This window comes from Natator depressus, chromosome 7 (genome assembly GCF_965152275.1).
Source record: "Natator depressus isolate rNatDep1 chromosome 7, rNatDep2.hap1, whole genome shotgun sequence".
Taxonomy (NCBI): Eukaryota; Metazoa; Chordata; order Testudines; family Cheloniidae; genus Natator; species Natator depressus.
The window spans coordinates 54,872,223-54,888,312 of record NC_134240.1 but is presented as its reverse complement, the minus strand read 5'-3'; the positions used below and the strand labels follow the sequence as shown (position 1 = coordinate 54,888,312).

The 16,090-nt window shown below is 49.3% G+C and overlaps 1 long non-coding RNA gene across 3 annotated transcripts; it reads left to right on the top strand.

Annotated features, from left to right (window-relative positions):
- Nucleotides 1–232: 232 nt before the first annotated feature.
- On the top strand, nt 233–15,186 carry LOC141990822 (uncharacterized). Of its 3 annotated transcripts, none has more exons than XR_012640271.1 (4): nt 233–633; nt 2,606–2,900; nt 4,374–4,451; nt 13,297–15,186. It is a non-coding gene; the product is annotated as an uncharacterized LOC141990822 (long non-coding RNA). The 3 variants fall into 3 exon arrangements; XR_012640272.1 differs by lacking the exon at nt 233–633 and adding an exon at nt 1,106–1,605; XR_012640270.1 differs by lacking the exon at nt 233–633 and adding an exon at nt 1,947–2,039.
- Nucleotides 15,187–16,090: the final 904 nt, after the last annotated feature.

The window sequence follows — 16,090 nt, the reverse complement described above, 5'->3', positions numbered from 1 at the left end:
CTGCATTTGTTTGCCCTGAATGGTAATAGCCCACGTGTGCTGCTCTTTATTCAGTAACCGACACTTTAACCTCTCCTCTTTACAAGAGAGCGTTTGCCACAAAAACGAGACAAGCCGGAGACCTTTTACAGCCTCATTGGGCGGGGGGGGGGGGGGGGGGGAGGAGGAGAGCCAACATTGTGGAGAGACACTTCTGCAACAAAGCCACCTCTTAACGCACTGGGCCGGCCAGAGCTGGACGCAGACCCTGGCCAGGGCTGAAAAAACACAGCAAGTAGCCTCCCAGGCCATGGACATACGGACAGCCTTAATGCAAACTTGCGTGCATGGATATAACCCCCTCCTGAGCGTGCATCTAGAGAGCAGAGATACATGCATGCAGGCACACCACCAACGCGCAGACACACAGGCTGCAAACGTCCATCAACATACAGTCTGCAGATAATAGTACCATGCTCATACACCACCAAACACACGTGTGTACAGACGGACTGTAAATATTCATGCATGTGTGCACTTCGTCACGGTGCATGCACGCAGATGGACTGCAAACATTCATGCAAACACACCACCAATACACCGGCACACGAACAGATGGCAAACATGCATGCAGACATCACATGCATGTGAGAGGTATGCTGACTGTGATCTTGTGTGTACTTATCATGACTGCGGTGAAATGTTTACAAATACCAGACATACCTGCAAACAGACTGCAAACTTGCATGCATCTAGACAGACCCCTTGCTGCACATACATACAGCACACATGCATGCAGAGGCAGACAGCATACCCACAGTCCCAAAGCTGTGGCATCTGGAGATGTAGGGATAAAACCCTGCCGGATCTCTTATATTTCCCCTGAATATCAAAATATTTGAAATCCTAGTTCATTTCTTCTTCCCCTGGGGATATAGGGAGGACGGAGGGTGCTTCTTATAAGTATGTGCGGGGAGAGAGAGAGGTGGACACTGCTCGGTTGTCCCAGACAAACTGGGTCCAAATGTATCTTGATTTTGGTATGGAGCTCTGGGAGCCATAAAGCCAGCCTGTGCTAGGTTTCCCTTTGCTCCGGGCAGGAGGTAGGGGTAGGGCCTGGGATTTTTTTCCCCTGCTGGGGATATTTTTTGTCCTCCTCTAATTTCTCCATAAAACTCCAGATGACTGAATTAGACGCTTTTTAAAGTCTCCTTTTAATCAGCGTTAAGGGGAGACCCTCCCTCTCTCCCCTTCGTCTCTGGTTCTCTCTCTGCCCGTCCAAGGCTAGTTTGCCTTAGGGGCATTTGCAAATGCTCGGATTTACAGTTCTCACACACACAAACCCATTTCTATAACCCCACTATAATGCACCCATAAAACGGGGAGAGAGCGAAAAGTGCTGCGGATCAGCGAAAACCCCTTCGCTCTCCCATTAAAGTCCCTGGAAAGGGTAATTCCAGCAGTCCCAGGGGCCGAGGTGGGTAATAACTGCCTGGAATTCATTTCCAAAAATCATCGCACAAAGAGACCTGAGGACAGAAAGGCAGCGACTGCGTCCGGCACCACAGCCGGCTCCCCATGTTACAGGGCCAGGCGAGCAAGTTTGGTGGAGACTTCTTCACACTCGTAAGAAAGTAACATATTTCCCAGTAACTGCTCTCCTTTCTTTCTTTCTTTCTTTCTTTCTTTCTTTCTTTCTTTCTTTCTTTCTTTCTTTCTTTCTTTCTTTCTTTCTTTCTTTCTTTCTTTCTTTCTTTCTTTCAGAGCTACGTAAAGGCCAATTCTTTAGGTAAATGAATCCATCCGAAAGAAAGAAAGTTTCAAAATGTGGCATTTCTAGCAGCTCTTTCCAGTCTCTTTGTAACCCTGCCGCTCCCCCACCCCCCCTCCACACTTTTTCTCCCCCGCCCCCCCGGTCCCGTTTCGGAACTGGCTGGGTTTATAACCAGAGGGGATCTGAGGGGGAGTTTCTTTGGGGAAGGAAGGCCCAGTTTCGCAAATGAACAAAGAATGAAAATGAACCAACAAAGGGATCCCCCTCCCCAGTGAGGGAGACGCAGGTGAGGAGAGGGCTTGGGGAAATTTGCCAGGAGCAGTCAGGGGCTCCGGTCTAGGGAGTGTATTTGCATATGGGGGCATTTTCAGGGTCCGGGCACAAACGGGCCGTAAGTTTCTGGGGGAGCCCCCACTTTCCTTCTGGGAAAGCAGCGAGAAATGGCGATTTTCGATCGTCTTTATTTTTTTGAAGGTGACGATTCCCACCACCGGTCAGAGCGAAAGCCCGAGTCTGACGCCTAATTAAAAAGAGTGGCAGCGAGAGTCATTCATCTTTAGCATCAGCTGCTAACGGGCTCGCAGTTCTAGTGACTCCGAGGACAGGACTGTGAGAGAGGGGAGTCGAGAGAAGCAGGCGAGAACGGATTTAATCAGAGCCACTGGGAAAGGGAAGGAGAATTTACAGAGCGGGGGGGAAGGGGAAAGAGAGAGAGGAAAGAGAAACGAACCCCCCCAAAAGGAGTGACTGGATGAAAGCAGGCAGGGAAGGATGAGGGGGGCAGACTCCGGCTCCCCAGATCTAAACTGTAAGCAGGTATCAACCCTTTCCATCCCCCCTTTGCCTCTGCAGGATCAGAGAAGCGAGAGAGACATCGGGGGAAAAACCAGCGGGGCTAGAGAGAGCCAGGCAAAGGAAGAAAGGATCTCCACTGAGCAGCGGAAGGTTTTGCCCACCTCGCCTGCCGCTCCTCTCCTTTGCCATCCTGCTCCCTTCCCTCCGTTCTCCTCTCTCTGAGGTTTGCAAACAAAACGTCACCAATCGATAAGCCTCTCGCTGTGTGTGTGTGTGTGTGTGTGCGTGTGTGTGTGTGTGATCCTGACCGGCCGGACTCCCAAATCTGCCGCTCCCGACTCGTTCACTACCTGTAAGTTCAGAATTACAACCTTCTACTTCTATGCAAACTTTTCTTTGTAAGCGTATCCTTTCTCTGGGAGGGAGGGAGGGAGGGAGGGAGAGAAACAACCAGCAGGGGATCAGTTAATTTCTGACACGCAGGTTTGCCACCCCAAAGTGGGCAAACAAAACAGCCCCTGTGGATTTTGTTAACAATATACAGAATCAATAATTTAAAAAATTATATGAATTGTGATTAACCGAAAGAAATCTTTAATTGACCAGGCTGAGGGGGAAGACTGCGGCATTCATTCTTTGGGGGCGAATACACATGTATGCCCAGGTTTGGTTTCTAATTAAATTAGCTCTAATTTAGAGTGTGTGTTTGTGTGTTTAAAATGTATCTACTCGATGATATTGAGGTCGGGGCCACTTTAAATGAAAATCTACCTTTCGCCTCCAGGGCTCCTTTATTAAGGGATAGCCGGGAGCGCAGCGTCCGGCAGAAAACTAGGTTGTACTTTCCATTAGGAAATGCCAATCAATCCTTTTCAATACACCAATTAATAAATCCGATTGGTGATAGCGCCTCCAGGGTACCTCTCTGGGTGGGTGGGTAAGTGAGTGGGGACGGCGAAGTTAGAAGGAAACTGTCCTCAAATAGCAGCCAGACCCCTTTCCCCCCTCCTCGAGGCATGTCCTGAGAAGCATTCAGATCCTGAGCTTAAAAATAAGTACAAGGATCTCCCAGCCAAAACCAGAATGAGATCTCAGGCGAGGCAAAGGTTTGGGGAGCCAGTATAAAGCCCTGGCCGGTGGGAAACAAGCCGGGTGTTAGAAAGGGGGACACAGAAGAACAGAAGGGAAAGAAAGAAAACAGGGGGGGCGGGGATGAAAAGGAGAGAGAATTCCCGAAGTGGAGCCTTCAGGATGAGTCTCTAAGCCTCCCATGTAGTTAAATTAGTACACTTTAGTGAGATAGCTCAGTGGCGAATATTTTGTGAGTGTGTGTGTGTATACACACGCGATTAGAACAGGGCCTGTAAATTCCCCTCGTTATTTTATTTATATTTAGCCTGCACTTATTTAAACTACACCCCCTCTCCCTACCCCACGCCACGCAACTCTAACCCGGGGAATAAACATCATCGGTTTTGTTCGGTTAATTTCAAAGTGAACTGCAGCCCCAAGGTTTCATTTTTCATAATTAAAAGGGGGCCAGGAAGCTACCAAACTCCTCCAAGCTGGCAATCCATCCTAGGTGGGTTGGTTGCTCTCTCTCCTGGTGCTACGCTCTCCACATATACAAATCAGAGGGGAAATGGGGGGGGGGGGATAGTGGCTTTATTATTTTTTTAAAAGAAACGGGTAAACGTAGAGCATACGGGATTGTGTCGTAGGACTTCGATGCTCGCTCTGTAATGTAGCCGTGACATCGGGTCTCCTTTCTTTGAAATGACGCTGCTAATGCGAAACAAAACAAATGTTGTGAATATTTGTGTAGCTGTAGGAAGCCACAAGAAGTTCCCAGCCAGGCGAGCGGCCCCTTTGGCGGAGGATGGCGGAGCTGGGACAGGTGCAGGTATGTGGTGGAGGTGGGAGAGGGTGGGTGACGGGGCAGTTATGGGTTGTGAAGCCCCCTAACTGGCTACATTTCCAGGTTACTCCCTATGGCCAGAACAAAATCAGACAACAACTATCTGCATAGTCCCTTCCTGCCCGCCTCGCCTCCCTCCAGGGAAGCACTCACATGCCATTTCAGACTAATAGTGCTAAAGGAACTGATCACTTTTCTCAAAGCTGAGCCAGTCAAAAGGACCCTTAAAACAGAGCGCGAGGTTCCCGAGAAACCTGGGTACTAATAGCTAAATAAAGAAATAATACACAATAATAACAATAACCCGGCCGCCTGTCTTAATAAAGGGGAGCGAACGAGAAAATTCATATTATTGCACGTGGTTTCACCCTGAAAACCGAGATTTATTTTTTTACACTCAGGGACGGTGGCGGTTGGTGCTGGTTTTGGTGGTGGGGCAAAAGCCACTTTTGCGAGTCTCTAATGTGCGGTGTAAACACAGAGCAGAGGGGAAAGCGCAGCGGAGGCTGATTTTACAGGTTTGCACTTCAGAAAGGAGAGAAGTAAAAAAGAAGAGAGAGATTGAGATTGAGAGAGAGAGAGAGAGAGAAAGTCTCCCAGGCAGCCTGATCCCATTAGCTCCGTCCTTGGGTTGCATATTTATACGGTCTAGGAGGTGAACAGATGGACTATCAATTTAATTCCATCTTCAACACCATCAGAGATTGATTTTCTACTCGCTTTTAATTTTGCCATAATTAATTAGATCATTACAACTGTTTGCTATTGATCTCCCTACTTAAACCTCAGATGCAAAGGGACTTCGGCAGACCCTTTAAAAACACAGAAGGGAAAAGGAACACAGGGTATATATTCACAATCAAATCCACTATATATGCACAATGAACGTACCTATATTATGGCTATATATAATCCTACTCATATATATGTACTAGACCTGCCACAGGGGTGTGTGCATATGTATGTATATATATCTCTCTATCTCTCTGCCTAGATCTGTATACATGCGCGCCCGCATTCCCAGGTTCCTAGCTCGTGGATATTGCATTTTATGACTCGATCAGAAACGGCAAAAGAAAATCATAGCAACAAACATTAGTTACCAAACGTAACATGGAATCCTCCCCCCCTAACCCCCCCCCCAAATCCTGGCTCTTAGCAGCAGCTAGACGCTAAGACAGCAAACGAGTCAGCTCTGGTGCACTGCAAGGTTTGTCACATAAACCTCAATTCGGGTTCTGTTTTTCACAATGAAATTAAAACCCCCAGCTCTAGATGTAATTTGAAAGAATCAAACTGCACAATTGTGCGCCTAGCCCGTGATCAGCCGGTCAGGAGCCCCGAGGAAATTCTCCTGCACAGAAGGGGTTATTTGAAGCTTTGTTTGCAAATCAGTAAAAAATAAAAAATTAAATAAAATAAACAAACAAACAAAAAACAAAAACAAAAAAACCCCGTCAATGGGAAAGGAAGATTTCCCTGTCACGGCATGGTTTGGGGGCAGGAGGTGGATGTGAAGTAGCTAAATGAAGCCAAATGATTAGCTCCCAGTGTAAACCTCGCAATCCCTGTTCCGAGCTCCAGATCCCAGCGCTGAGACCTGGACTCTCCAATGCCGCTCCCCGAAACCAATGCACTGACTCACAACAAGCTCAGCACACTCAGGGCTCACAACACACACACGCGAGAACTGCTCGCTCCTCACACCCCACACTCCCACTGGCAAGGCGCAAACAATCTTCAACACACGCGGGAAACCCAACACACGCACCAAGCAGCCCACGGGAAAAGCGTCCGAGAGGAGTTGGATACAATGACTTTAACCTTCTCCAGACGGGACAAAACTCGTGCTAGGAAAAGTAGAAGTTTCAGAAGTAAAATTATTTACTGGGTAGGGCGGGGGTTCAGTTTGCTACAGATGCAGCCAGCTAGACTGGGAAGGGGAGAGCGAGCGAGGGTAAATACGAGGAGCCCAGACAGTGTGCTGAGCACACACACACAAGCACACACACACACTGCATGTCACAGACTCACACAGAGTGCATGTTCCACAAACAGTGCATGCATGTCACACACACACAGAGTGAATGCATGCCAGCCACACACAATCCATACATTTTGCACGCACAGTCACACACACACAATGCATGTCACAGACATACACAGCGTGCATGCATGTCACACACACACAGTACATACATGTCACACACACGGAGTGCATGTGTGCCAGCCACACACAATGCATGCATCTCTCTCTCTCTGTCTCACACACACACACATACACACACTGCATGTCACAGACTCACACACACAGAGTGCATGTCACACAAACGGTGCATGCATGTCACACACACCCACACAGAGTGAATGCATGCCAGCCACACACAATGCATGCATTTTGCACGCACAGTCACACACACACAATGCATGTCACAGACACACACAGTACATGCATATCACACACACGGACTGCATGTGTGCCAGCCACACACAATGCATGTATCTCTCTCTCTCTCACACACACACACACACAAAGTGCATGCATGTGTCACACACACACACACACACAGACACAGTGGAGGCGTGTATGTCTCTCACACCCATCTGGACGTTCTCTTGCGGGTTGCCTGCAAAGCACCCACTCTAAACAAGGTGAGAAACCAAGCCTGACGTGGTCTGAAGCGCGGAGGCTGTAGGAAGTGTGCGGGGGGAGGGGTATTTAGCAGGTGGGATGGAAGTGTTGGGGGACCTGGTGGAGGAGAGGAGGCCCAGGCGGTGAGGCGGCTGCCTCCTGCCAAGGGAGGGAGTTGGGGTGACTGGCTCATCCCCTCCCTCCTGAATATTCAGGGCTCGCCCCCTCACTGCACCCTCTCGCCCCCGCCCCCTTACCTGCTCTCCCTGAGCTCTGAGCCATGGATCCTTTGCCTAATGGTCCGTCTCCCCGGGACGGCTGCAGCCCAGGAGATCCGCCGCGGCCTTGGCTTGCTGCGCCTCCTCCCCGCTTGGGTGTCCCGCTTTCCCCCGCGGACTCGCAGGATCTAGGCGCAACCACCCACAACTAAACGGTTTCGATAAGAGCGCGCACCCCGCCGCCCGGCGCACACACAGAAAGAGCCAGCCCCGGAGAGGGAGCCGCCGCTCCACTGAGCCGGGGCAGGCGCGAAGGAGGGGGAAACAAATAACACCCGACGCCAATGCAGCGCTGCCGCTTCTCAAAGTGCAGCGGGACTCACCTGACCCCGGCAGCGGGGCTGGGCAGGGACAGGGGCGCGAGGTGAGGCAGGGCTGCGGAGGAACTTCCTGGAAGTTTACAGGGAGGGTGCTGGGCCAGCGGGGGAGGGGAGAGAACTGGGTGCAAGCGAAGGGAAGGCGGCGTGGTGCCAGGCAGGTTTCCCGGCCGGAGAGAAAGGGGGTGGGGAGGCTGGGAAGTGGACAAGGAGGACGGGGTTCAATGCAGCTCATCTAAACAGATGGCCATCTCTGGAGGCTGGCCTGAGGGGCTACCCTGCCCCTTCAGTCTCCAGACATCCTGGGGCTCGCTCGTTTAGCGGGAGAAGCTCACTTTGGGTACATATGCAGGCAGTTTTGTAAAGTCTCTGTCTGGTATGATGGAGTTTTGGCTGTGTGTTTCAGCGAGAGGTTTTAAATCACCCATCTACCTAGCTATCTATATCCGATTGTCCCATGTTGGAAGCCCTGCTAAAGACCTCACGGTTTCAAAGCCTAAGAGCGGTGAAGAAAAATCCCCAGGGGTAAAGACACCCCCGAGCGAATGTTTTTCTTTCTCTCTTTCGCTTGCCCCCTCCATCCTTGCATTGATTGAAAATCTCTCTCAGCTCCAACAAGGAGTCCCAGGGAAAATGAACCATTCTCCTATCGATTCTTCATTAAAATTGCATTTCTGCATTTGCTAAATTGGTTTTAAAAAGCGTCCCCTATTATTATTGTCTTGTCAGGGCCGACAGTACTGGGCAAACAGTATTTAAAAGCTTGGGATTGTTTTCCCCCACAATGAGGCTGAGTTGTTGTTTTTTCCCTAAAGTCTTTAGGAAAATGTTAACAGCAGATACAGGGGGACCAAATGCAGCGAAGTAGATGATTGTATAAAATATAGGGGTGGAATGAGACGCTGGTTTCATCACAGTTAAAAATAATCGATTGTAGCTTCAAGCAAAGAAAAAAGTTGCCCTTTAAATATTAAAATAGGAGACAATAAGAAGTCAGTGATGGCAGGAATGATTATTTTCCGAAGTCATCATCACAAAGGCTACTTTGTGTTATTGTCTAGTGAAATTCACCAGCTCCCTCACCCGGGCAGAATCCTGCTCCGAGCAAAGCAGAATCGCTGCTTTGAAACATGCCTCCACGGGGAGATAGTTAAATAATTCCAAATACCTCCCCCCAACACACACGCGCACCCCGGATTCCTCCAATCCTGCCCCCAACAGCCGCCGAAGGATACCCCTCCCCAGCTAGTGTGGGGGGAAAACACAGCAAAAGGGACTTTGGGAGATTTACTTTGAGTTCTGCAAACCTCTCTCAAAAGAGCAGGGAAGCAGAAATGTCTTCCTGATGTGTTTATCCCCTAATCAGTTCATTAGTTATAAACAACATGACATTAGAAGTTTGGAGGCAGTTGATATTAATTTTTATTTAACTAGTTGATGTTTAATCCGTCACGCCAGGCTACATCGGAGTGAGAAAGAACTGCCTGACACAAACCAGTTAGAACTTCGCACACCGCGGGCATTGTCCGGGCCCCCCGACAAACAAACGGGGAGGGGGGTGTGGTGTGTGTTGGGGTACTTGGGGGGAGATGGGGAAACAGCAATAACGCAGGGGAAGGGAAAGGGAGCCTGTGGGGAATGAGAGAGAGAAAGGGGGAGAGAAAGAGAGGCTAACAGGGGCAGGGGGAGATCCCAGGGCGAGGGCAGAGAGAAAGAGAAAATCAGGGGGATGAAAGAGAAAAAATAGCGGGAGCAAAGAAAATAAAAGGGCGAGGGAGAGACACAGCGAACGGGGGCAGGAGAAGAGCGAGGGGTGGGACAGGAGGGAGAGGGAACCAGAGAGTGAGCAATGGAGAAAGGTAGGCAGAGTGGGACGACAAGCGCGCGGGGGGGGGGGTCCTTGTGCCAACCCTGGCTGGGGGAGAGAGGGGCTCCAAGTATCGCAGGGAGACCCGTGCGGTGTCTCCGCATGCCCGGGGCTGTGGGGCTGTGCTGTATACCGGGGCAGTCCCAGCTCGTTGCTGGGCAAGGACCGGGGAGCAGAGCCCCGCGCGTGTCTCAGGTGCAGCGTGGGGCTGGGCGCTTCTCTGCAAAGAACCCTTCTTCCTCTTCATTCAAATAGGCACCATTTAATTAGAGCGGGATTGGCGGAGGGATAAAAGCAACACATGGAAGGATCCGGATTGATGTTGATCGCTCTCTTCCCAGATTTCCGGGATGTAACATTTCCTATTGGGGTCAGGCAAGGGGGCACGGATCCTTTGTTCTTAAACAAAAAGCAAAAGTGCTTACCGAAATAATTTCCGTAAATCCCTGAGTGCCAGACACGTATGTGTACGTGTGTGTACCTATGTATGTACACACACAGAAATATCAGCTATATTTGCTAAACGGATATACCAGTAATTAGAATCTAGAAATATAGACACACCTGCTGTATCATTTATTTTCTTCCTATATGAACATCCAGGGTACACACGTATATATTTATGCATAGTACGTGTAAGTAAAAGTATATGCATGTGTATATACAATCTAACTAGATATTTACACTATATATATATTTACACGCTGTGCACATTCACATCTATATGTGTGTAAATATCTAGTTAGATTGACTATATACATGCATATACTTCCACATAGTGTATGTATGTGTGTGTGTGTATATATATATATACGCATATCGATTTGAATGTATATATCTATATCTATATATGTACATTCAAATCGATATGCGTGTAAATATATAGTTAGATGCTAGAAAAAGACACACGAACTATATATATTCTCTATATTTTATCCCTATATAGGCAACAAACAGTACACACACACATATTCTGTATACGTTTATACATAGTCTTTTTCTTTAAAATGTATTATAAACATCTATTTATCTATCTAAATGTATATTGTTTTAAATATAAAGCTAATGTTAAAATGATCTAATACACAGGTTAAGGAAAGAATGTTTGTACATCTGGGTCTAATGCTTAAATTATCCCAAAGTACAAAGTTTGGTTTAAAAGTCATAACATGCATGCAGTACATAATCTCCTATAGTACATAATTACATTAGTAAGTGCACATATTAAACAATTAAAATACCGCCCTGCAAACACAAATAAAAGAGAGAATCACTTTGAATGCATGAATTAATTTCTTTTCCTGTGGTCTGCATAGATCTATATTTGTATTTCTTTGGGCGAGGTATATCTAAAATGAACACACATATTAGCCAGATTTAATTTTAATATCTATTTTCAGATTAATCAATCACTCCGTCTATCTCCCGTATAAAGGAAATAGTTTACATTCCGAAGAAAATTGCTAGCTTTCCAGCAGTTAATAGTTAACTCTAGAAGAGAAAGTTCCCAGGGAAGTGCAGCGAGAGAGAAGCGACTCTCCCCTGCAAAGTGTGAGCACCTGGCACTCATTCCTATAACTGCGATAATTCAGTTCATAAAACCCCCTCTTGGAGAAATCTGCTCCTTAGTTCCGGGCTCAGATCACCAGCTGACTCTGGTCGTTTTAGGAAATAAATCACAGAGCCAACATTTAAAGAAATAGAGGAGACAGGGGGTGATGGCACAAATCACCTTCTCCATAGGTCAAGAAAGATTTCACTGCAACAGGCAACACTGTCACAAGCAACGGGCTTCCTTGGGGTGGGGCTGGTACATTTTGGTGTAGAATGAAAATGCAGGCTTCTCGCCTGTTTTCCTGTAGAGAATCGCCAGGAAGCCGAGACCGTTCCGTTTTCCTGCCATTGCCTACCGATTAGTCCAATGTCTTTTAGCAACCAGGCTCCACAAACCAGGGCTCACTCTCCCCACCTCCTCCGGGTGCTTTCCCCGGACACTGAGCAGGGAGTGTCGGAGGAGGAAGGTAGCTGGGGGTGAGCGCTGGCTTGGGACAGGCGCTGCTTTGGACAGGCGCCTTCGGGCTGGCCTGGTGGAGGGGACTGGAGTGGATGGGCTCCGGGTTTAGAAGTGGGGTGAGCTGGTACAGGGGTGCAGGGAGGTTAGCTGGGTGCTGGGGTTGCCATTGATCCTTTAAGGTGGGTTGGGCACTGACTGCCCAGGCTAAGGGGTAGATTGAGAGGAGCTTGCGTTTGGAATAAGGCTTGCTGGAGCAGAGTGGTTTGGGATTCCCTCTGGTTCAGGGGCTGTGTGTGAACCTGCCGCTGGGGTGGTGTTTGGTGTGATGGGGGTAGCAAGGAAGAAGGGGGTGCTCCTGGGCACTGTCAGACTGGAACTGCGGGATTTTGTCATTGCAGAGGGAACGGGTGGGAACGGGGTCCACGTTTGCAGTAGGTCCCACCTAGAGCAGGAGTGGGATGGGGGAGGTTGGATGAGGAGTCCGTTGGGGGTGAAACTGCGCTGGGATCCAACTGTAGCTGATTTGCTGTGAGATTAGCGCTGGGCCGGCTTCATGCATGGGCTGGGTTGGCCGGGACTGGGCTGGGTTGGAATTAGCTGCGGGGCAGGGACTGAGCCAGAGGTTTGGGTTGAAGTGAGACGGGGCGGGGAACGCCAGGGTTCAGGGATAGCGATGCTTGGGGCTGTAGAGGGTCCGCAAGAGGATGGCTCTTGGGTTTAGAAGTGGGGTAGATGAGGATGCTCATCTGATGCTATAGGGAGATGCAGAGATGGTGCACGTGGTTTGCAATGCGGGCTGGGGTAGGCCAGGGAATAGGGACCCACAGGACCTGGGCGAGTAGGGAACAGGTAGAGAAGCTGCCATGGGGCAGGACCAGGATGTGGGCAAGGCAGGCCAGGTTACTGGGTGAACTGGGCCGGGCTTGGCCTGGCCTGGCCTGGGGGGATTTCAGTGCGTTGTTCCTTGAGGGATTAGTGACTAGACCCCCTGGGGCCAGGATCTGGGCTGGGCCGAGTGTCTGGGAGTTCTGAGGGGCGTTATTCTGGGATTTGCATGGGACACAGGTGAAGTGACATGGCTGGGTGCAAGGCAGGGCCCCAGCGGAGCGAAAAAGCGAACGGGCTGGGCCGGGGTTTAAAGTTGCAGTCGGAGTAAATGGGTGTGTGGGGCAGGGCCATTTGGAAGGCACAGCAGAGCGGATTCAGCCCAGGCTGCAGTACTGGGGTGAGGGGTATCTTTAGCATCATCGTTTGGAGCTCCAGGAAATGATTAACCAAACTGTTCAGAACATTTGCAATTCAAACACCTGCCCTCGCAAAGGGAATTTTAACCATCTCTCTCTCTCTCTCTCTCTCTCTCTCTCTCTCTCACACACACACACACACACACACACACACACACACACACACACACAGTTGGAGCGGCTCTATCCATCCTTGCTAAAGGGAGACTTTTCTCCCTTCTGAAACAACCGCGGGTTAAACTTCCTCCCGAAAGCAATACCCGATGCCTGTCAATTCTGACCCAGGCACTGGGAGGAGGACGCTTGCCCTAGCCGGTTGCTATTTCAGGCTAAAGCCCCCGCAGTAACTCCGCTCGGGCATTGCACTGGGAGCAGATCCGTTCACCAGAGGGGGCAGTGCAGCCGGCCCGTGCGGGGAGCTACTCCCCACCCAGAAACTCCTGCAGGCTGCAGCTCTCTTCTGCGGTGTCTCCCCCAGGTCAGGTCCTCTGGAGCACGGACGTGTGGGCGATATTTTTGGACACCCCCTGCAGCTCGGCGATAAATCAAGATCCATTCCCAGCCGCTCCCCACACAGAGCCCCCACCCAGCCGAGAACAAAACCCAGCGAAGTGGCTCTGAGATGCAATCAAACTCCCCTAGGTGGCTGCTCAGAGCACGAAAGTGAGGAGGAGTTGCTGGAAGCGGGCAGGTTGCAAGCACATGGCTTGGTGAACTATTATTACTTTTCTTCCGGGTGGGTTCTGAATAGTTTCTCGCTAGAGATCGGGTTTGCCAGGTGAGGAGCTGTTAGCTGGGGTGGGCTGGGTTTGCCCTCTGTAAAGGACGGCCTGGGATGGGTGGAGGGAAACACCTACTATAAAGTTAATAGCCTGGATTTGTCCGTGTGAATTTGTTGGGGCTAAGGTCCTTAGCAGAAACGGAAGGGGAAACAGAGAGAAAATCAAAAGGAGGAGGGAGAGATATAAAGAGATTGAGGAAATTTTAGTAGCATGAAAAAGAAAGGAAAAGGAGAACATAAGAGCAGGATAAAAGTGAATGATAGGATAAAAACCAGGAGATAGATATATATCTATATATTACTAACAAAAGACAAAGGGAGAGAATAAAAAGGGGGCAAACTGAATGAGAAAATGAAAAAGAGGGTGAATAGATAGATTATAGTATTTTATTAGTAAGAAAGAAAAAGACAAACCAAGAGAATGAGGGGAAAGAGGGGAGAGAGAAAGGAAGGAGGGAAGCAGAGACATGATGAGATTTTTTAAGGGCAAGTCAAACTCTTGGTGGATATTAGCATGAGAAAGGAAAAGCGGCAACATTTATCACACATCGTGACGAGGTGGTTTTTACACTGGGATTTTATGAAGCCCCTAAATCGCTGTTTTAAATTGTTTTTCAAGTTTAAGATTTTTTTTGCCACACTTTTTTTTAGCTTGAATTTTTATTCTTCGGTTTAGGATTCTTTGTGTGTGTGTGTGTGTGTGTGTGTGTGCACACGCCCGCCTGGGAGGGACACACACACACACACACACGGTGTTTAACGCTCCCTTTTTTCCAGAAAGTGACCCCCTGACAGTTCTTAGAGGAACTGGGGATTTGATTAGGGAATCGGGCCTTGCTCCTGTCCTTCTGCGGCGCTGGAGATCCCATTTATATCTATGCCAGTCCATTTCCCCTCTTCCACCCTCCACAACGAAACAATAATACATGATACTAATCAATAATCGAACGCCCTGTATGACTCCCAGAAAACTTTGCCAGGAAGTTTGGTCTGAGCTGACTACAGCCTTCGGCTTTTGAATATAACCCCCAGAGGACATTGCGGGGCACAGTCTGGTATTTCTCAGTGGCTTGCCTCCTCTCTCCGGAGCCAGAACTGGGTGGCTAACACAGAGATCCCCGCATCTGATACCGTTTCTACTACAAGTTCATTGCCCAAGGGGACTCACACCCAAGGAGGAAAAATAAGCTTGGTAGCGGTAGCAGTTTGAAAACCAATAGAGAGCTGAATAAACAGCCAGCTTCCACAGGGAACTGATTTCTAAAAGAGCAGGGATGAAATCCGGGCCCGCTGCTGGTTTGAATGGAGCCGGGATTGCACCCTCGGTGGTTTATGTGACCACACGTGCAGGTTCAATAGCCTGGAATCCATTCTCCCCTCCCAGCGGGGAAAAGAAGATTTGGAGGTTTGGAGGTGTGGAGAACTGTAGAAGTTCCAAATACAGTGTACCCTCCCCTGACAGTCTGCTTTGAATGGAGGAGGATTAGATATGCTCTAGGAAAACAAATGATTATAAGTAGAAATAATTGTAATAATACCCCCACTCGTCGCTCCGGACTGGCTGAGCTCTGCTGTGTGAAGCCTCTCTCTGCATATTCGGAGAGCCACAAAGATTTTTGTGTTTAGGGGGAGGCTAAGAACATCACTAGAGACTGTAAGAGGCGGGGGGGGGGGGGGATTTAACTCCTGGGCCTGCCACCTTATCCCAGGACCAGCACCTTGTGTCTCTGCTATGATCTGGGAGCTGCAGAGAAAAGGAAAGTTTCAGGTCTGTCTCCTAACCCTGTTACGGCCGGCTCTCAACCAGTTGCTATAAAGGGGGGGTTCCAATCTCCCCCAGGGAGGGAAAAGGCTGCAGGGGTGGGAACAAGCTAATTTCAAGCCGATTTCTCATTAGTCTCCTTAACGTCTATAAGGGAGAGAAAATTAGGCACCCAGCACACGTTTTGGCCACTTCATACAAAATGCAGATTTGAGAGATGATGTGAAATGTGCCCTCGAGTCAATGATCACAGATAGCTGACTGCCATTTTTTTCTCTCCTATTTGGAGCTGAGATGAGAAATGCCCCTGAGCTCTCCAGGTCCAGGCAGGGTCCTTTAATAACTGACAAATTGGCTCAAGATCTCCACCCACTCCCATGCAGCAGGAAGGGAAAAAATCCTTGCTTTTCTCCAGCCAATCAATAGGAAAGTTCCCTTGTTTCCGAAGAGATCCCTGTGCAAGCAAGGACAGGATTTAGCAACTGCGCGACAGGACTCGCCTCTTGGGCATGTGTCCCTTTCCAAGATCTCTTTTGCTGCACCCCCAGCATAGCCAAGTGACTGGGGCAGCTTCTGAGCGCGGTCCCGCACAAACAACCAGCTGCATTAGCAAAAGAAAGCAACCCGCCCAACGGCTGCCAGCCGTGGAAGCACATTTCAGCAGAGAAAGTTGCTAAGGGCGGTGTGTGATGGGCACCTCTGGCTGCAGGGATAATTTGTCGCCAGGCC